Raw genomic sequence first — 22,579 nt, forward strand, 5'->3', positions numbered from 1 at the left:
GTAATTTTAGACTACAGATATATTTATTCATGCTATCTCCGAATTTGAGAAGCTGTCAATAATAATCTGTAATGTTTTCTTACAATGTTCATGGAATACCACGATACGGGTGCCCAAATCATCATCGAACCGCCTGTGCATCGTATGCTTGGGACGCTGTATGTCAGACGTAAACTCGGCCAGAAGTTGGAAACAGCGTGGGAAAAGAATCATCAGACGAAACGACGTTCTTCCATTGCTCCATAGTGTAGCTGATCCGGTTTCGCTGTGAAGCTTTCCTGCTATCGACATTTGCGTCACTGATGAGTGGTTTTTGAACTCCAGCTCAGACTGCAATTCGTTGACTTTTTAGCTCCCTTCGTATTGTTTTGATGCTGGCGGGGTTTGTGAGCATGAAACAGTGCTGTAGTGACTTTTGCACCTGTAGTCCTCTTATTTTTCGTCGGAGTCCTCTCCAAAGGCCGTCCCTCACGATCACTCAACACACACTTTCATCCGCAATCTGACTTAGCGGTTGATGTTTTCCCGCTTTCTCTGTATGCGGTGTAAATCTTTGATACGGTGCCTCTTGGAACATCGGAACTTCGGTTACCTTGCTTACGTAAGCATTTATCATACGAGCACCAACAATTTCCTCACGGTCGAAATCACTGAGCTCCGACATAATGCAATCACAACCACGCAACAGTCTTCTGACAACGACTGACACCTGCTTTATATTGAGGACTTGTACAGGTGCCATTCGTTATCAGATATATGATAATTGATAATTAATTGTAACCCTCAGCTGCGGACAAATGTTGTTGATATATCTCGATGCGGACAGCTGTCGGCAGTTGAGGGTTTCAATCAATTATCATTTATTCTAGAGAAGCTGCACGGTCATCAATGGTCTCTGCTCTTTCGAGAACAGCTACTATTTTCATGTATATAGTTAAAGACTACCCAGCCATTGACCTTCGTTGTGCGAATGCGCACAGGTTGCCCGAACTCTTACGGCAATCGTCACCTTAGTGTGCGCGAGTAATGAGTGGATGGGCAAATATCTATTAGGTACACTACGTATGTAGATTGTGGACAGTTGGGAATGTGGGTCTCACGGGAAGCGTGCAAGGGATAAGTCCCTGCAGGCGCACTGTCCATCTGCGTCCGCGGTTGCCTTGATGGATAGCGCGTCCTCCATGTAAGCAGGAGATCCCGGATTCGAGTCCCGGTCGGGGCAGACATTTTCAGCTGTCCCCATCAAGGTATATCAACAACACCTGTCGGCAGCTGAGGGTTTCAATTAATTATCATTTCTTCCACGGAAACTGCACTGTCATCAATGGTATCTGTTCTTTCGAGAACAGCTACTATCTTCACGTATATATAAATTAATTGCTGTAAAACCATTTCAAAAACATAGATTTTTAGTTACTGTCACCCTCAATATAGGCCCCTACTCCCGTCCTCTACGCCTAAAACACTCCATGCGAATATTCCATTGATGGAAACAGTGCTGGATGTCTACCTCTGAGATCTCCTTGATGAGGCGTGCCTCTTGTTCTTTCACTGCTTCAACGGACTGATGTCTTGTTCCCTTTAATGCAGATTTGACGTTGAGGAACAGATAAAATTCACACGGTGCTAGGCCAGGCGAATGAGATGGGAGGTCTAACAGAGGGATGCTGTACATTGCTAGAGAAAGTGGACGGTACGTTGTCCTGATACAGAACCGGTGACTTGTTTCTCCACAGTTCGAATCGTTATCTTCTTATTTTCTCACAGAGGTGAGCAGCGACCACAAGCTAGTAATGCTGATTAGTAGTTTTATCTTTAGTAACCAGTGCAATTCACAATTCCATGAATATCGAAAAAAAGAATTATCATCGCTTTGAACCTTTATATGGTCATTCGAGATTTTCTCTTTCTTGGTCTGATCGACAGGTTACCTCCTTTTTAGATATTTTCATCCGCTTCTGATATCGAAGAGTCGCGCCGCGTGTGAGTCATCTTCAACGGCTTTCGGCCGATTTGTAAACGCTTGGATCACTGAAGAACTCACGTACGTGATAAAGAGTCTTCACCATACATTGATTTTAGTAAAAGATAGATTTCAATAGCAGTTTTTTCAAGTTTTATGCGTAGCTTCACAATAACTCTTTGCTCTATTATTACACCTAAGGGTTATTCAAAAAGTCTCTCCGCAGTGCCGTATGCCGCAGTGAATATACCGAAATTAAACTCAGTGAAACACAAGTTATTAATTTACTGATTTTACATTTTTACTTACAAATTTTCCCATTAAATGTTGAACGTTGTCCCCCCTGTTGTTGAATACACAATTCAATTCGTCTAATCATGTTTCCAAACACAAGCTGTGACATTTCTTCTGTAACAGAAGCAGTGAAAGTGGATATTGCAGTTTTTAATTCATCGATGGATTTTGGACGGTTTTTATAGACAGTTGCTTTCGCTGCACCCCAGAAGAAAACGTCAGGTGGTGTTAGGTCAGGCGATCGTTGAGCACAAAACTCCCTGTGAAATTAAGCGATTGAACATTGAAACGCGAGCTGTATGCGCGTTTGCCTCATCGTGTTGAAAATAACCGTTCAGTATTTCACTTAACACAAGCTCTCCTATGAATGGGTACAGAATATCAGTGCAGTGTCGTTGTGCGTTAATTGTTTCGTTGAAAAATATGGGATCCACAATCAGACGTCTATAAATTTCAATCCAAACTCCTATATTCACAGAATGAAGTGGTACCTCAACAATACACAATGGATTTGCAGTACCCCACATACGATAATTTTGCGACTTGATGTACCCGGATACACGAAAACAAGCCTCATCAGTGAAAAACGTTGTATTAAGAATGTCCCTTCCATTTTATGGATTGAAATTTTTGAACCGGTGACATAATGCAGTCTCTTGCCATGATCAGTATTTTTCAGTTCTTGCACGACTGTCACTTTGTGTGGGAAAAGTTCTAATTTTTTCCTTACAGGTGTGTGGGCCGTTCCGACACTAACATCGATTTCCTGGGCTAGTTTCTTACTGACTTGTTCGTACTCATGGACATTTTATCGGAAATATCGAGTAGTTTATCCTCAGACAAAACGCTAGAAGGCCACTTCTCGGTGCATCTGTCACTGAACCAGTACTTCGAAATCTGTTAGTCACCTCTCGAACAGTATCGCGATGTGAGAGTGTTGTCTACGGGAAAACTGAATTAAATGTTTGACGACCCGAAACTGTGTATTTACCGCCAGCTTTGAACACTTGTTCGACTAAAAACACACGTTCTTCAATGGTTAGCATTTTAACAGTGACAAAAACGAAACAAACGAACAAAGGAACTAAACTTAAACGTTCACGTCAACACGAAACGACACACTCCAACGATACTACTGAAACGAAATAGTCGAATGTTTGGAGAGTCCACTTGAAGGGAAGTAACCCAGGCAGGCGAACAATCATACGGCACTCGCGTGTGACAATCATACGGCCCTGCGGAGAGACTGTGTGAACACCCCGTACCATTCTCCCAGAAAAAAAAATCGCTTTTTTTTTTGTTCATCAGTCTACTGACTGGTTTGATGCGGCCCGCCACGAATTCCTCCTCTGTGCTAACCTCTTCATCTCAGAGTAGCACTTGCAACCTACATCCTAAGTTATTTGCTTGACGAATTCCAGTCTCTGTCTTCCTCTACAGTTTTTGCCCTCTACAGCTCCCTGTAGTACCATGGAAGTCATTCCCTCATGTCTTAGCAGATGTCCTATCATCCTGTCCCTTCTCCTTATCAGTGTTTCCCACATATTCCTTTCCTCTCCGATTCAGCGTAGAACCTCCTCATTCCTTACCTCATCAGTCCACCTAATTTTCAACATTCGTCTATAGCACCACATCTCAAATGCTTTGATTCTCTTCTGTTCCGGTTTTCCCACAGTCCATGTTTCACTACCATACAATGCTGTACTCTAGACGTACATCCTCAGAAATTTCTTCCTCAAATTAAGGCCGGTATTTGATATTAGTAGACTTCTCTTGGCCAGAAATGCCTTTTTTGCCGTACCGAGACTGCTTTTGATGTCCTCCTTGCTACGTCCGCCATTGGTTATTTTACTGCCTAGGTAGCAGAATTCCTTAAATTCATTGACTTCGTGACCTTCAATCCTGATGTTATGTTTCTCGCTGTTCTCATTTCTACTACTTCTCATTACCTTCGTCTTTCTCCGATTTACTCTCAAACCATACTGTGTACTCATTACACTGTTCTTTCCGTTCAGCAGATCATTTAATTCTTATTCACTTTCACTCAGGATAGCAATGTCATCAGCGAATCGTATCATTGATATCCTTTCACCTTGTATTTTAATTCCACTCCTGAAACTTTCTTTTATTTCCGTCATTGCTTCCTCGATGCACAGATTGAAGAGTAGTGGCGAAAGGCTACAGCCTTGTCTTACTCCCTTCTTAATACTAGCACTTCGTTCTTGATCGTCCACTTTTATTATTCCCTCTTGGTTGTTGTACATATTGTATATGACCCGTCTCTCCCTATAGCTTACCCTACATTTTTCAGAATCTTGAAGGGCTTACACCATTTTATATTCTCGAACGCTTTTTCCAGGTCTTGATTTTTCTTTAGCCTTGCTTCCATTATTAGCCGTAACGTCAGAATTGCCTCTCTCGTGCCCTTACTTTTCCTAAAGCCAAACTGATTGTCAACTAGCTCATTCTCAATTTTCTTTTCCATTCTTCTGTATATTATTCTTGTACGCAGCTTCGATGCATGAGCTGTTAAACTGATTGTGCGATAATTCTCGCACTTGTCAGCTCTTGCCGTCTTCGGAATTGTGTGGATGATGCTTTTCCGAAAGTCAGAGGGTATTTCGCCAGACTCATATATTCTACACACCAAAGTGAATAGTCGTTTTGTTACCACTTCCCCTAATGATTTTAGAAATTCTGGTGAAATGTTATCTATCCCTTCTGCCTTATTTGACCGTAAGTCCTCCAAAGCTCTTTTAAATTACGATTCTAATACTGGATCCCCTATCTCTTCTAAATCGACTCCTGTTTCTTCTTCTATCACATCAGACAAGTCTTCACCCTCATAGAGGCTTTCAATGTATTCTTTCCACCTATCTGCTTTCTCCTCTGCATTTAACAGTGGTATTCCCGTTGCACTCTTAATGTTACACCGTTGCTTTTAATGTCACCAAAGGTTCTTTTGACTTTCCTGTATGCTGAGTCTGTCCTTCCGACAATCATATCTTTTTCGATGTCTTCACATTTTCCCTGCAGCCATTTCGTCTTAGCTGCCCCCAGGGGCTCAGCATTCACTTGCTGAGTACGGGCTTGGCGACCCCGGGGCCCTGAGCTGGGGACTGGTCTGCGCCGCCAGTGTCCTGTCACCGTAACCCCCGGACATGCTTCAGCGACCACCGTACGGCGCGGCGGTGAAATGTTGTGTGCTGCGGGGAATGGTAATCTTGGCTTGACCGCCTGGATTGCGACGAAGGCCAACCTCTATAAAAAACCCTCAATCTTTCGGTGTGCTCCACGCCTAGAAGATGCATGGCTGTTGGGGTGGAACAGTCGCAAGCGGGCAACCTCTGGGGCACCTGCCGCACCCCAGTTGTATAAGGCTTACTCAGGCACGCGGGGCTCTGTCTGAGCGGACTTTTAGTTCCCTAGCTGCTCGTGGGACCGCAATGGACCCTTCGACCTCTACATTTCCCCATACCAGTGGCTTGGGTGGGCCGCTGGTAGGAAAACACACCCCATCGAAAAAGCGGCTACGCGCTGCGAGTCCTCCAGCGCCTGGTGTTGCTAGAGATTTAACAGAATGTAGTAACGGAGCACATGCTGATAATCAGATTGTGTTTTTGATGATTAAAAGGAAGGAGGGTAGGTTTGAGAGGGTTTCTCCCTTTTACATCCACAAGGGTCTTGAGGGAATTGCAGGAACACTGAAATCTGTCAAGCGACTGCGCAATGGGACTGTGTTAGTTGAAACTTCTAGTTCCCGTCAAGTCGCTGCCCTTCGGAAAGCAAATTGTCTAGGAGAGTACGCTGTCGAGACCGAGCTCCACTCCACTTTAAATTATAGTAAGGGTGTTGTGACGTGTAGGGACTTGGTGGATATCCCCATAGACGTGCTAAAATCTGAGTGGGCTGACGAAGGAATTGTTGACGTGCAGCACATTATGAAACGAGTCAATGGGGACCTCGTCAAATCTGACTCGTTTATTCTCACATTCAGTTGCCCGAGACTCCCAGAGCATGTTAAAGCGGGGTTCTTACGTTTGCCCGTACGGCCATATTTCCCCAACCCAATGCGCTGTTTTAAATGTCAGCGCTTTGGGCATACTACGTTGGGGTGCAATGGGATAGCCACTTGTGGTAAATGTGGTCAGCCTGCCCATGACGGAGCCGATTGTTCATCGCCTGTGAAGTGCGTGAATTGCTCTGGGAGTCACCCTGTCTGGAGCCGGATCTGCCCCATCTATCTCGAAGAACGGAAGGTACAGGAGATTAAAACATCTAAGCGCATCCCCTATGGTGAGGCCAAGAAGCTCTTTAAGGCAATGCAACCTCCAGTGTTTTCAACATCTTTCGCTTCCGCTCTCAAAAAACCGGTACAACTGGCCACTGTTGCTACACAAACAGAGGTTGCTAGTGTTAGCACTAAAACCTGCGCTTGCCAGTGCACTTGTGCTGCTGCGGTTGTTTTGCAATCTGCGGCTCTCCCCGCTACATCGGACAAGGCCGTGGTTGCTGACATTGAGGTACTTCCAGCCTCCCCCCATATGGCACCTTCTGCCCAGGCGAGTCGACCTCCAACTGTTGACAAGGCTCTGCATTCCAAGCCCCCCAAGACAAAGCCTCAGAAGATGAAGGTTCTGCCACCTGAGGAGACTAGTCAGCGTCGGTCCGATGACGAGGCCATCGTACTGTCTGACATCTCCCGTAGGTCGTCATCGGAGCTTATGGACATTGATGTCGACCGGGGGCGATCTTCTCGCCCCAGGAATAAATCTCTGGCCAGTACGTTCTCTCCTCCAAAGCACAGAGGCAGGGTGAAAGTTCAGCCACCCTGATCACTGGCTCCCATATTACAGTGGAACCTGAATGGGTTCAGGACGCATGTGGCCGAATTACAACTCCTTATACGAGAGTGCCCCTTGTGCTTATGTCTCCAAGAGACACATTTTCGGGCCACTGATTCTCCTTCTTTACGGGGCTATACCGTATATCGAAAAGATGATCTGACGGGGCAAAGGGCAAAGGGTGGTGTTGCGGTTTTTGTCCGCGACATGCACCCCTCATCTGTGCTCCCTCTCGTCACCGACTTGCAAGCAGTTGCAGTTGACATTCTTGAGGGTCGGAGGCTCACAGTCTGTTCTGTTTATTTACCACCTCCGGATGCGATAGACTCTGAGGCTCTCACGGACCTTATTAGCCAACTCCCCCGCCCATTTCTTCTTCTGGGGGACTTCAAAGCCCATAATGTCTTATGGGGCTCTCGGACTACTTGCCCCAGGGGTCGCATTCTGGAAAGCGTCATGATGTCTGAAGAACTGTGCCTCCTCAACTCTGGTGCTCCCACTCATTTCTGTACTGCTTCCGGATCGTCATCGGCTATTGACCTTTCCTTTTGCTCTCCAGCACTCGCGGATTCTGCTCTGTGGGAGGCTGCAGCTGACCTCCATTCTAGTGACCATTTCCCCCTCTGGATTCGCCTCCTGGATGAGGCTGTGGCATTACCAGTGCCACCCCGGTGGCACCTTTGCAGAGCTGACTGGACACTTTTCAGCCTACTGGCTGTTTTGGAACACCGTGCCAGCGTCCACGAATGGGTAGACCATGTTGCAGCCGTGATCTCACATGCTGCTGAATTGTCCATCCCACGGTCATCCGGTCATCCCAAGAGGCGTCCTGTCCCTTGGTGGACCACTGAGTGCCACTCAGCCATCCGCGCCCGCCGTGCAGCACTGCGCCGCTTCAAGTGCCGTCCCTCAGCTGACAATCTTGCGGCCTTTCGGGTGGCAAGGGCCAGAGCGCGGCGAGTGATTAAAGAGAGCAAACGACGGTCATGGCAATCGTTCTTGAATTCCATCTCTCGCTCCACTAGTTCTAAAAAAGTATGGGAAGCCATCAGGAGGATTTCCGGGAAACTCAGCCAGCTACCTGTCACGGCATTGCTGCATCAGGGATGTCTCCTCACGGCGCCGAGAGACATTGCCCAGACACTGGCCATGCATTTTGCGGAATCTACCGCCACTATTAACTGTGATCCAGATTTCTGCCGCTACCGCACTGCCATCGAAAGGGGTCACTTGGACTTCCGGTCTCTAAATTCTGAACCCTATAACTGCCCCTTCACAATGTGGGAACTGGATTCTGCGCTGTCTGTGGCTCATGATACTGCACCTGGTCATGATCAAATCTGGTACAGCATGCTGCGGCACCTGTTGCTGCCATCCAAGGAAGTTCTCCTGAACTGTTTCAATATGGTATGGTTATCTGGCACGTACCATGACTCGTGGAAGGAGGCAATTTTGATTCCCCTCCTCAAACCAGGGAAGGACCGAACGCATCCCAGTAGTTATCAGAGTATTGCTTTGACGAGCTGCGTCGGGAAGACGTTGGAACGCGTGGTCAACCGCCGCCTGGTTTGGCTGCTCGAGACCAGGCAGCTCCTTAGCCCCTCTCAGTGTGGCTTTCGGAGATGTCGTTCCACTATAGACAACTTGACCCTGCTTGAGGCCGCCATCCAGCAGGCCTTTCTACGTAACCAGCATTGTCTAGGGGTCTTCTTTGACATTAATAAGGCGTATGACACTTTTTGGTTCCGCCTTATCCTCAATCAACTCCATGAGTGGGGCTTTCGTGGCCGTCTCCCCATCTTCATTCGGTCCTTTCTTTCTCACCGCCTCTTTCGGTATCGGGTTCGTAATGTGCTATCGGATTTGTACGTGCAGGAGAATGGTGTTCCTCAGGGCAGCGTTTTAAGTGTCACCCTCTGTGCCGTTGCTATTAACAGTATCACGTCCACTATCCGGAGTCCTGCCCAATGCTCCTTGTTTGTGGACGATTTTGCTGTTTTCTGTTCTTCCTCCAGTCTTGTCAGTGCTAGTCGGCAGTTACAGCTTACGATAAAGCGCTTAGAGGAATGGACTGCAAAGACGGGTTTTACCTTTTCTGCAGACAAATCTGTGTGTGTTCATTTTAATCGTTCTCGGCGTCTTTTTACCTCCCCTGAATTGCGTCTGAGAGACACCGTTCTTCCTTTTAGAGACACTGTGAGGTTCCTGGGCCTCACTTTTGATTCCAAGTTGTCGTGGTTGCCTCACCTTAAAGACCTCAAGGTGCGGGCCCTGAAGGCACTGAATATTTTGAAGTGTCTGAGCCATCGGTCCTGGGGAGCACATCGGGCGCGTCTGCTGCAGTTTTATAGGGCTTTCGTCCGATCGCGTCTTGACTATGCTTGCACCGTGTATGGGTCAGCAAGGCCTTCGTATCTGCAGATCCTTGACGCAGTACACCATGAGGGTATCAGGCTGGCCACTGGTGCCTTCCGTACCAGTCCCATCCCCAGCCTTTGTGCTGAGGCAGGGGAACCGCCGCTCGCCATCCGGCGGAAACTCCTCATGGTGCGACGGGTGTGTCATTTCCTTGCCTGTCCTACCTCCTCTGCGTACCCTACCGTTGCCCGACCGCCTATGGAACGTCTCTTTTCCAGTCGTCCCAGGGCAACAAAACCATTTGGGATTCGTGCCAAGCATTTGCTTGAGTCCCTTGGTGTGGAGCGTGTGGTCCCCCAACGACAAGGTTTTACTCGCTTGCCTCCCTGGTTGCTCCAGAGGCCCAGCATCCTTCTAGACTTGTCGGAGTACCGGAGGAACTGCACTCCGGCGTTTGTTTTTACCTCCTTATTTTACGATATTTTAAACCAGCATCCGGACCATGTACCTGTATTCACAGATGGCTCTAAACAGGGGGACTCTGTTGGTTGTGCTGTTGTTTTCCCTGATCGAGTCGTCAAGTTACGGCTTCCTGCGGCGTTTACCATCCTCGATGCCGAGTTGTTTGCAATCTTGCGGGCATTGGAGCAGATGAGATGTGTTACCAGTCTTAAGTTCCTCATCTTTTCTGACTCCCTGAGTGCCCTTCAGACCATGCAACACTTGTACCCAGCGGATACGGTCGTCCAGAACATCCATGATGCCCTACTCCACCTGCAACGGCAGGGGAAGGAGGTTTCTTTCTGCTGGGTGCCGGGGAACGTGGGTATTAGGGGAAACGAACTGGCGGATGTGGCTGCCAAAGATGCATGTTCCCTCCCTCACGTTGTTGAATGTGCCGTCCCCCTCCATGCTGTAACCTCCCTTTTGCGTTTTCGTGTTATGCATCAATGGGAAGAGGAGTGGTTGGCAGTTTCTGACAATAAGCTGTTTCTGGTAAAGGCCACCACGCGACCATGGCGTACGTCCTACCAGTCATACAGGCGGGATGAGGTTCTCCTCACTCGCCTCCGCATTGGACACAGTCCCTTCACGCATGGTTTTTTACTCCGGCGGGAGGACCCCCCAATCTGCAGTGCTTGTGGCGTCCAGATTACTGTCCGCCACATTTTACTTGACTGTCTTTTATTCTCTGACCAGAGGGCGGTGGTTTCCTTGCCACCGGATTTGCCCTCTATTTTGCAAGACGACGCAGCGACTGTGGTTAAGGTCTTACGGTTTTGTGTCCTGTCCAATCTGTTGCCTCGGATTTTAGGGAGAAGGTTTTAATGTGCTGCTGGGTGACTGGCTCACCCAGGTTTTAGGTAAGAGGTCCGCCAGTCACGATTACCTCCTTGTTTCCCTTCGGTATCTGTTCTCTTTTCCTTGTGTTTCCTTTACTTTTTTAGTGTGTTTCTTCTCCTCTTGTTTTGCCTCTGTATGTGCGCATTTAGAACTGCGTCAGGCCTGTGTCTTTTAGCCGTTCTCCTTGTTCGGCGTCCGTCTTCGTCCCTTCACCGCTTGTGTTCCTGTTTCTATGCGTTTGGGCGCTGATGACCACGCTGTTTAGCGCCCGTAAACCTCAAACACACACACACACACACACTCGTCTTAGCTTCCCAGCACTTCCTGTTTATTTCATTCCTCATCGACTTATATTTCTGTATTCCTTATTTTCCCGGAACATGTTTGTACTTCCTCCTTTCATCAATCAACTGAAGTATTTCCTCTGTTACCCATGGTTTCTTCGCAGCTACCTTCTTTGTACCTATGTTTTCTTTCCAAACTTCTGTGATGGCCCTTTTTAGAGATGTCCAATCCTCTTCAACTGTGTTGCCTACTTTGCTATTCCTTATTGCTGTATCTATAGCGTTAGCGGACTTCAAACTTATCTCGTCATGCCTTAGAACTTCCGTATCCCACTTATTAGCGTATTGATTCTTCCTGACTAATGTCTTGAACTTCAGCCTACTCTTCATCACTACTATATTGTGATCTGAGTCTATATCTGCTCCTGGGTACGCCTTACAATCCAGTATCTGATTTCGGAATCTCTGTCTGACCATGATGTAATCTAATAGAAATCTTCCCGTATCTCCCGGCCTTTTCTAAGTATACCTCCTCCTCTTGTGATTCTTGAACAGGGTATTCGCTATTACTAGCTGAAACTTGTTACAGAACTCAATTAGTCTTTCTCCTCTTTCATTCCTTGTCCCAAGCCCATATTCTCCTGTAACCTTTTCTTCTACTCCTTCCCCTACAACTGCATTCCAGTCGCCCATGACTATTAGATTTTCGTCCCCCTTTACATACTGCATTACCCTTTCAATATCCTCATACACTTTCTCTATCTGTTCATCTTGAGCTTGCGACGTCGGCATGTATACCTGAACTATCGTTGTCGGTGATGGTCTGCTGTCGATTCTGATTAGATCAACCCGGTCACTGAACTGTTCACAGTAACACACCCTCTGCCCTACCTTCCTATTCATAACGAATCCTACACCTGTTATACCATTTTCTGCTGCTGTTGATATTACCCGATACTCATTTGACCAGGAATCCTTGTGTTCCTTCCACTTCACTTCACTCACCCCTACTATATCTAGATTGAGCCTTTGCATTTCCCTTTTCAGATTTTCTAGTTTCTTACCACGTTCAAGCTTCTGACACTCCATGCCCCGACTCGTAGAACATTATCCTTTCGTTGATTATTCAATCTTTTTCTCACGGTAACCTCCCCCTTGGCAGTCCCCTCGCGGAGATCCGAATGGGGGACCATTCCGGAATCTTTTGCCAATGCACAGATCATCATGACACTTCTTCAACTACAGGCCACATGTCCTGTGGATACACGTTACGTGTCTTTAATGCAGTGGTTTCCATTGCCTTCTCCATCGGCATGTCGTTGATCATTGCTGATTCTTCCGCCTTTAGGGGCAATTTACCATTCCTAAGACAAGAGAGTGCCCTGAACATCTATCCGCTCCTCGGCCCTCTTTGACAAGGCCGTTGGCAGAATGAGGCTGACTTCTTATGCCGGAAGTCTTCGGCCGCCAATGCTGATAATTTATCAAAATTTAGGCAGTGGCGGGGATCGAACCCGGGACCGAAGACGTTTTGATTATGCACCAAAGATGCTACCCGGAGATCATTTATTTTTTTTTAGTCTCATTTTGTTCGCTTTGGTTCGTTTCATCTGTTCGGGGCGGACGTCGTAAGACACCCGTTTAAGTTCGTTGTTCATGTGGTCGTGCAGTGTCTTGTGAAAAATGGCGTCTGGGGTGTTGTGTAGAAAGGGTATGACTACAGGTCACAGTATGTGAGTCACGTAGGTCACACTGGTCACAGTGCCCTGGACGCGCACCAGCTGTGACTGATGCCAATAGCACCCCAAATCATGAGGCCTTGCGTTAGCGCTATATGTCACTGTAATGCCGCTCCCCCTGACTGCAGCGATAAAAAATGTGGCCATCTTTTTCATACAAACAGACCCTGGATTCGTCCGGAAACACTATCTGAGATCATTCTTGTCTGTAGTGACGTTGTGACGTCGTTCCGTACATACTGCCATCTGGTACACTACTGGCCATTACAATTGCTACACCACGAAGATGACGTGCTACAGACGCGAAATTTAACCGACAGGAAGAAGATGCTGTCGTATGCGAATGATTAGCTTTTCATTCACACAAGATTAGATTAGATTAGATTAGATTAATACTTGTTCCATAGATCATGAATACGACACTTCGTAATGATGTGGAACGTGTCAGGTTAATAAAAGATGTCTGTACAAGAAATTACATTACACAAAATATTGCATGATACTAATGATTAAGTTTTTTTTATTTATTTTTTTACTTAGTTTATATTTAAAAATTCTGCCAATAAGTAGAAGGAGTTGTCATCTAGAAATTCTTTTAATTTATTTTTAAATGTTAGTTGGCTATCTGTCAGGCTTTTGATGCTGTTTGGTAGGTGCCCAAAGACTTTTGTGGCAGCATAATTTACCCCTTTCTGTGCCAAAGTCAGATTTAACCCTGCATAGTGAAGATCATCCTTTCTCCTGGTGTTATAGGTATGCACACTGCTATTACAGTGGCGACACCTACAACGTGCTAACATGAGGAAACTTTCCAATCGATTTCTTATACACAAACAGCAGTTGAACGGCGTTGCCTGTTGTGATGCCTTGTGTAAGGAGGAGAAATGGGTACCATCACGTTTCTGACATAAAAGTCGGATTGTAGCCTATCGCGACTGCGGTTTAACGTATCGCGACATTGCTGCTCGCGTTGGTCGAGGTCCAATCACTTAGCAGAATATGGAATCGGTGAGCTCAGGAGGGTAATATGGAACACCGTGCTGGATTCCAACGAGCTCGTATCACTAGCAGTCGAGATGACAGGCATCTTATCCGCATGGCTGTAACGGAGTTTGCAGCCACGTCTCGATCCCTGAGTCAACAGATGGGGACGTTTGCAAGACAACAACCATCTTCACGAGCAGTTCGACGACGTTTGCAGCAGCATGCACTATCAGCTCGGAGGCCATGGCTGCGGTTACCCTTGACGCTTCATCACAGACAGGAGCGCCTGCGATGGTGTCCTCAACATCGAACCTGTGCGCACGATTGGCAAAGCGTCATTTTTTCGGGTGAATGCAACTTTTGTTTACAGCATCATGATGGTCGCATTCGTGTTTGGCTACCGCGGTGAACGCACATTGGAAGCGTATATTCGTGATCGCCATACTGGCGTATCACCCGGCGAGTTGATATGTGGTGTCATTGGTCGCACGTCTCGGTCACCTCTTGTTCCCATTGACGGCACTTTGAACAGTGGACGTCACATTTCAGGTGTGTTACGACCCGTGGTTTTACCCTGCATTCGATTCCTGCGAAACCCTACATTTCAGCAGGATAATGCATGACCGCATGTTGGAGGTCCTGTACGGGCCTTTCTGGATACAGTAAATGTTCGACTGCTGCCCTGGCCAGCATATTCTCCAGACCTCTCTCACCAATTGAAAAGTCTGGTCAATGGTGGCCGAGCAATTGGCTCGTCACAATACGCCAGTCACTACTTGTAATGAACTGTGCTATCGTGTTGAAGCTGCATGGGCAGCTGTACCTACACACGCCATCCAAACTCTGTTTGACTCGATGCCCAGGCGTATCAAGGCCGTTATTACGGCCTGAGGTGGTTGTCTTGGCACTGGTTTCTCTGGGTCTATGCACCCAAATTGCGTGAAAATGTAATCACATTTCAGTTCTAGTATAATATATTTGTCCAATAAATACCCATTTATCATCTGCATTTCTTCTTGGTGTAGCAATTTTAATGGCCAGTAGTGTATGTTTCTACACATTCGGCAAAGGTAGTGTGAGAACCCATGCCGTAATAAACGGCGATGGACTGTCATCCTAATAGTGTACGATGTATTACACTATTACACTAGTGCGGCAGAGCCGAAGAGGGTGCAGATCTGTCCTGCAATGCCAGTCTGATTAGGTGTCTGCGACCTGATCCATCTGGCCGTCTTCTATGACAGTGCGTGAACCATTCTGCACGAACCCCTCCACACTCTGTCCCACATGAGCACCAATTTCCCTGATGGGTGCGTCACATTCTGTTATGGCAATAATGCGCCCTCTTTCAAGTTCAGTGATCTGACGGTACAGCTTGCGTATGCATTTGCAAGGAATCCTGCGCGTCTGCTCAAGTCACACTGATCCATTACCCTCGGTTTATAATAACGACAAGAGCCGTAGTCACAATATACTGGTTGGTGATGTTGCTCCGCGACATCGATCTTGACCTTGAATCCGCAGGCCGACATGGTTCAAATGCTAATCATTACTGCAGAACATACTAATGTACATGTCCTGTGAATACGAACGTCCTGTCTTTCGTCGTTCCAGGTATTTTTTTTTTCTGAAGATGAGTGTATGTGTTTTGATTCCTGTGGATCGTTCAACATTTCTCTTTTGCAGCATCCAATCCCATTGAACATTCACGCATGCTTATTTTAACGATACAGGGTACTTTTCCGGCTGAATGTTACGTAAAAATCAACACATATTTCTGTCAGGCACTGTCTACAATGTATATCTTTTACAGATTTTGTTGATATCAGGTAATTCAGCACACGTTCTAAACAAATTAGAAGTATTCCGAATATTTTTGAACCTGCTTCGGGTTATTAAAAAACTACGAAGAAATTGATGCAACCTTTTTTTCCAAAATGCGTCCTGAAATTGAGGTACCATTCAACCCAATGTTATACATTTGAAGGGGAAGAAATTTTTACCAGATATGCATGACATGATGGCTGAGGTACCAGACCTTTTTAATTCTAGCTACTATGTATATTACAAGAATAAAAAAGTCACATATTAAATTTTAATTTTTATAATTATTTTTCCTAATAAAATGTTATTTTTTCTATAATTTAGTTGATTCTATAATAAAGCTTAGGTCTGTTGCATACGTATGGAATATTCCACGTTACAGAAAAAAATTTGGGCAAAGCTTTATAAACTGTAGGAAATATTTGTACCTGAATTCTGAAAAATACAATTAGCGGGAAATAGGGGATGAAGATATGAGTCCAATTAAACTGTGCCTCAGAACATTACTGAAGCATATCCTTCATTCATGGCATTCCTTTTAGAATTCTTGCTTCTTCGTTTACTTCAAGAGCGAATCTATCAGCTGCATGCACCCGTTGTCTGTCACACACAAGGAACTGATTTTCCATATTAGAGCCAAATTTTATGCCTAAATATCTCAGGACTTCCAACCTTCCTATCACTCCATCATTGAAACATATCAGTGCATCTAGTACACAAATTTGTGATGTATTTATTCCTACAAAAATATTCTTGGGTAATCTTTCCCATATGTATTGGTTGAAACTTTCATTTGTGTTTTGAGTGCCCCCATGTACTAAGCAAAACAGGGTCACTCAGGTCTCCAAAAATTGGTTTTATTTCATACATAATAGGCTCAGGAAGAGAATGCTTATGATGGTATATTTGACCATTTTATTTTGCATTTTGGTAATCACTCCAAGAACCTGCTCCTCTAGGGCAACGTCCGTTAACAGGGTGGTCATCTGTGGACAACTTATGAAAGTAGGTGGCTGATATAGCTTTTCTCATTGCTGTAACCATTCAGAGGTGCAGTTCGTTTAATGACCAGTGAAATCTGGTATCACAGGTGTGACGGCACGTCACATAAATGGACATTTGGAGAAAGGGAAAGGAAGTTTTTGTTATGAGACATGTGAATTATAAATTATTTCAAGACTGTGTACGTGTGCGCTATGTATAACAAATAGTAAAGAACGTAAGTTATTATTATCAAAACACAAATATCGATGTAATTAACAAAACACAGTTTTTTGATTTAATCTCTGTGTAACATAGGCCATGAATATCAGAGACAATACTTTGATTGAACTAGCTCTCCTGTTTTGTTTCGTCTAGCGGTAGGCCCCCTTTGTAGTGCTGTCTGATAATTAACGTAAGGTTTTTCTGTATTTTGAAAAATATAACAGAAATTGTTACTAGAAAGTGTGTATTATTGACTTAGTTGTCACCTCTCATGATCGCAACCATTAATTATAATTAAGAAAATGTTTACAGAACTTCGCATTACAGGGAGCTTATCTCCCCTAGCATGATTTAGTCGGCCATTACGCTGACTGTATTAGTTGATTAAAACATCGTATCATAACATTAAATGTAAATGCAAGAGACTCCTCAATTTTGATTTTTCATTAATTTCAAAGTTAAAAAGAGTCAAAATAGATTTCGTTTATTAATATTAAGAATACTGAGTGAGTTCAGTATGTTTCGTTTTGGCCGCCTAACGGTAGACGAAATTCTCTCCAGTTTTGCCTTGCAAATAATGAGAAAGAAAAATTGAAAAGCGTTACATTCCGCAATATCTCGGTTAATCTTTGTGTAATTTGATACATGAATAACCAGTAGCTCCTGAGCCCCATATTAATAATTACAGTTTGCGTAAGAATACGCATATTTTCTTTTCTAAATAACAGCGCTCTTGCAAACTATTTATTAGAAGGTGGTGAGTCGCGCGCTGTGTTTTAAAAAAATATTATATCTTGCGTACTTCGGGGCAGCCGATGTCCGTACGAGTGTTATCGCTGTATAAGTTAATTAAAAGTCTCATGCCAGTCCATAATATTTAAAGTCACCCCAACCAAAATCATAAACTATATAATCATAAAAATAAAAAAATTACACTTATACTGCGATGCAGGTCAGACTGGATCAGGTTGTGGAAAGGGGTCAAGATCAGTTACTGTTAGTTACCCAAGAACAGAGAACTTTATTCCTCGAAAACCAATGCACAGTTTTCACTTTAAAACAACTAGGATCAATTAACGTCTGAGGCCTCAATAATAAAGTTTAAATAATTCCTTTTAAAACACAAGGATTTAGAGAAAAGGCTGAAGGCCTCACTTAAGTGAAATTAAAATATTCTTAAATAATTCCTTTTAAGGCAGAAGAATTTAGAGAAATGGCTCAAGGCCTTACTTAAATAAAATTAAAAATATCATCTCAGCTAAAGACCCAAATAATATTTCAGATAAGGAAAGGAAATTCTTAAAAGGCAAGTATTTACAAATTTCGTCTAAAAGCCATATTAAGGAAAAATTAAATTAATTCCTCTGCGGAAAGCCCAATAATATTTCAACATAATAAAAGGCAACCCTTAATGACAAGCATTTACAGAAAACCATCTAAAGAAAACTTGAAATTTCTTAACAGCTGAAGGCCCAATTACTCAAAATAATTAAAGACAAACCTTCATATAAGCATTTACACAGTATGCCAGATGGTCATTTTAAGATTTCAAGATAATTAAAGAGATACCTTACGAACAGGAATTCACACATTACAGACTGAAAGCCACAGATTTTAAAACAAACGCGGCTAAATGTCTAAATAAAGATCAAACAAGAATTTTAAATAAGACAAATAAAACACTTAAAATACTTCACATAAGGTTCGGCTGAAAGCCATATACTGGACATAGACAAAATGATGGTTGAAGGCCTGGCGCAGTACTTGTGACAAAGGAAAGTCGCAATCACAAATAGCAAAACAGTGGTGCTCAGAAGTATTCCAAGGATTGGCCTGGGGAGGAAACTCTAACAACAGTTTAAATAAGACAGGAAGCCAAGCGTAACACTAAATAACTGGGAGGCAGCACGGCCTAGGGACAGCTGAAGGACCAACCAACAACCTAATCAATTCCCTTCCTTCCGACCAATGACACATCAACCAAAATATCAACGAGGATCGCAGTAGGACTATGTCTTAATAATTGGTGTCAAAAGACAGTCAAGGCACAATAACCACTCAAAGGAAACAAGCTGTCGAACTACACGCCATGGCGGACACTATCAACACGGCGAGGAAAACACACTGCCGGAAAACTACGCCAACGGCCAGGGCAGGTAACTGGAACGTTAACAGCCAGAAGGCAGAAGATACCACTGGTGCACTTCAATAATAAATTACAATCGCTTCAAAAGCTAAACATTACACAGGAAGATGGCTGCAAAATTTTGCCAACTCCAGCACCCCACCACGTTGCTGCTTGCGGGAACAACCCAGGAAGCAACAACCAGCAATCAACAAAGAGATGTCCCAGCAGTTGAGACTTCATAGCAGGTCCACTGATTTCTCAACTCCAGTATGCATGTTCGGTGGACGCCGCAGCTAGCGCCACACAACTCTGACCGCACGTGCACGCCGCCAGTGGCCCCGGTCTCACATCTTGCCGCAGAGACTTCGTCGCTGCTCCGTCGCAACCGACCAACTACCTACTCCAGTATGCAGACAACATTCATCTGCTCAATGAAAATCACAGAAGCTACACACAGTTCCACGTAAACACTTGCACCAATAACTCCGACAATCCTAAAACCAAACGTCGTGAAACACCAAGAAGAAATGAAAAGTCACACACACGGAGAGTTTCCATAAGCTGTCGGCGACCAGATACACGTCGTCCGATGAGACGACCAACCGAACAACCAACTAAGGTCGTGTCCACTCAATTTATGAGTGTCGGCAACAGACGGGCTAGTCTTGGCTGTCCCGGAGCTCACTGCAGGTCCGACCCGACTCAACTTGATGTCTGTTCGGAACTCGGAGACACGGCGACTCGGGCACACTGGCTCACAACCATGCAGAGGTAACTCTTGCCCATCGGCGACGACATCTATGCACGAGGAAGAAACCGACCCACATCTGGCAAGATGACCAACTGACGAGGCCCAGAAACGGTCAAAGACCAAATACACGTCGCCCAATGAGACGACCGACCGAACGACGAACCAACGGTCGTTCTGGCTCCAGTCTCTTTACTTCAGACAGTAGCAGGACCAAACTCCAGACACACGACTACGCGGAAATAATAGCGGTCGCTCCAGATGGTACGACGGTGCCCTTATCGATAAGCGCTGCTGCTGGGGCAAGCAAACCGGCAACATGGTGACACCAGTTAATCGAATTAAAAGGAAAACAAGACGACAGAACCATAAAAACAAGATGAGGAGCAATAAACGCCATACCGCGAGCCGCCCACGACTCGGCCAGTCCATAATAACTCTGAAGAAGGTCTGTTTCAGTTTCTGTCAATCTGCCTCGACCAGACAGAGATTTTCCCTCAGACAGAAACTTTCCTTTCATTTCTCTTCGTAGCTTCACTGTAGCATCCAGCCTCATTTGTTACCACGGTATCACCGTAAACATGGAACTCATTAATTTTATGCCAAGCGGTTCTAGGCGCTTCATTCTGGAACCGCGCGACCGCTACGGTCGCAGGTTCGAATGCTGCCTCCGGCATAGATGTGTGTGATGTCCTTAGGTTAGTTAGGCTTAAGTAGTTCTAGGGGACTGATGACCTCAGAAGTCCCATAGTGCTCAGAGCCATCAATTTTATTGAAACCCTTAGAGTCCCCACCTCCTAGGTACGTATATCTAGCGTTATCAACCGGGACCGATCTCTTAAGTATTTTTAGAGCTCCATCACACTCGACACCTCCACTGTAACAATCACAATTCTTAGTACGCTGATGTTCACTATGCCCTTCAGTGTTACTATGGCAGGTATGGTATTACTTAGATAAGCAAGCAACATCAACAACTTTTCCATTCTCCACAGAAGTAGCACTTACAACACTATTCAAGTAACGATGTCCTCGAAGTTGCCGTGTCCCATCAAGTGCAATAGCAAAGTCTCTGGTTCCTCTAATATTTACAGTTTCTTCTACTGCATGTTCCATTGATGCTTTAGACACAACCGTCAAGGCACCTAAAATTATTTTTATGTACTTGCTGAACCTACTGGGAGGGGGAGGAAGATCCATTGAACCACGAAATGTTTGAGCAGCCTTGATTCCTTTTCCTATTGCACGCATTGCATACTAACTTAAAATTCACATCATATGAATTAAGCACAATGTTCGAAGTCATTTTCGAAATAGATTTATTGCAGAATCTACACAGAACAACTAATTTTGAGGCAAAACCCTCCCTGCTACTTTGTTATTCAGTTATTTCCAGGCAGCCTACACCATCGCATTGTTTACATTTCGCCACTTCCTTTACCAAAGAAGAGAAGATGCCCACATCAACAACAACAAATCCACTAGAAACAGCGTCATTGTTAACACAAAAATTTTAATCACCGGAAGGCGTGCCATGTGGGAGTTTCTTCCCTGAAGAACTGATACAAGGGTTACTTACAACATGGGGGCTTGCTTTGTTTGTCTACATCTACATCTACATCCATACTCCGCAAGCCACCTGACGGTGTGTGGCGGAGGGTACCCTGAGTACCTCTATCGGTTCTCCCTTTTATTCCAGTCTCGTATTGTGCGTGGAAAGAAGGATTGTCGGTATGATTCTGTGCGGGCTCTAATCTCTCTGATTTTATCCTCATAGTCTCTTCGCGAGATATACGTTGGAGGGAGCAATATACCGCTTGTATCTTCGGTGAAGGTATGTTCTCGAAACTTTAACAAAAGCCCGTAACGAGTTACTGAGCGTCTCTCCTGCAGAGTCTTCCACTGGAGTTTATCTATCATCTCCGTAACGCTTTCGCGATTACTAAATGATCCTGTAACGAAGCGCGCTGCTCTCCGTTGGATCTTCTCTATGTCTTCTATCACCCGTATCTGGTACGGATCCCACACTGCTCAGCAGTATTCAAGCAGTGGGCGAACAAGCCTACTGTAACCTACTTCCTTTGTTGTCGGATTGCACTTCCTTAGGATTCTTCCAATGAATCTCAGTCTGGCATCTGCTTTACCGACGATTAACTTTATATGATCATTCCATTTTAAATCATTCCTAATGCGTACTCCCAGATAATTTATGGAATTAACTGCTTCCAGTTGCTGACCTGCTATTTTGTAGCTAAATGATAAGGGACCTATCTTTCTATGTATTCGCATCACATTACACGTGTCTACATCGAGATTCAATTGCCACTCCGTGCACCATGCGTCAATTCGCTGCAGATCCTCCTGCATTTCAGTACAATTTTCCATTGTTGCAACCTCTCGATACACCACAGCATCATCTGCAAAAAGCCTCAGTGAACTTCCGATGTCATCCACTGTGAATTGGTTACCACGGAATTTCTTTTTACTGAATTTTCCTGCCGGTTTGGGCGAGCGGTTCTAGGCGCTTCAGTCTGTAACCGCGCGACCGCTATGGTAGCAGGTTCGAATCCTTCCTCGGCATGGATGTGTGTGATTTTCGTAGGTTAGTTAGGTTTAAGTAGTTCTAAGTTCTAGGGGACTGATGACCACAGCAGTTAAGTCCCATAGTGCTCAGAACCATTTGAACCATTTTTATTGAATTTCTTGATGCATGGCACAGTTCGTATTTATTGCACACTAAAGGATATGTACTTCCACAAATATATGTAGCACTTGGACAACGAACATTCAGTAACTAGTCAACAACCGGCCGGGGTGGCAGGGCGGTTCTAGGCGCTACACTCTGGAACCGCGCGACCGCTGC

The sequence above is a fragment of the Schistocerca gregaria genome, chromosome 9 (assembly GCF_023897955.1).
Source record: "Schistocerca gregaria isolate iqSchGreg1 chromosome 9, iqSchGreg1.2, whole genome shotgun sequence".
Classification (NCBI taxonomy): Eukaryota; Metazoa; Arthropoda; class Insecta; order Orthoptera; family Acrididae; genus Schistocerca; species Schistocerca gregaria.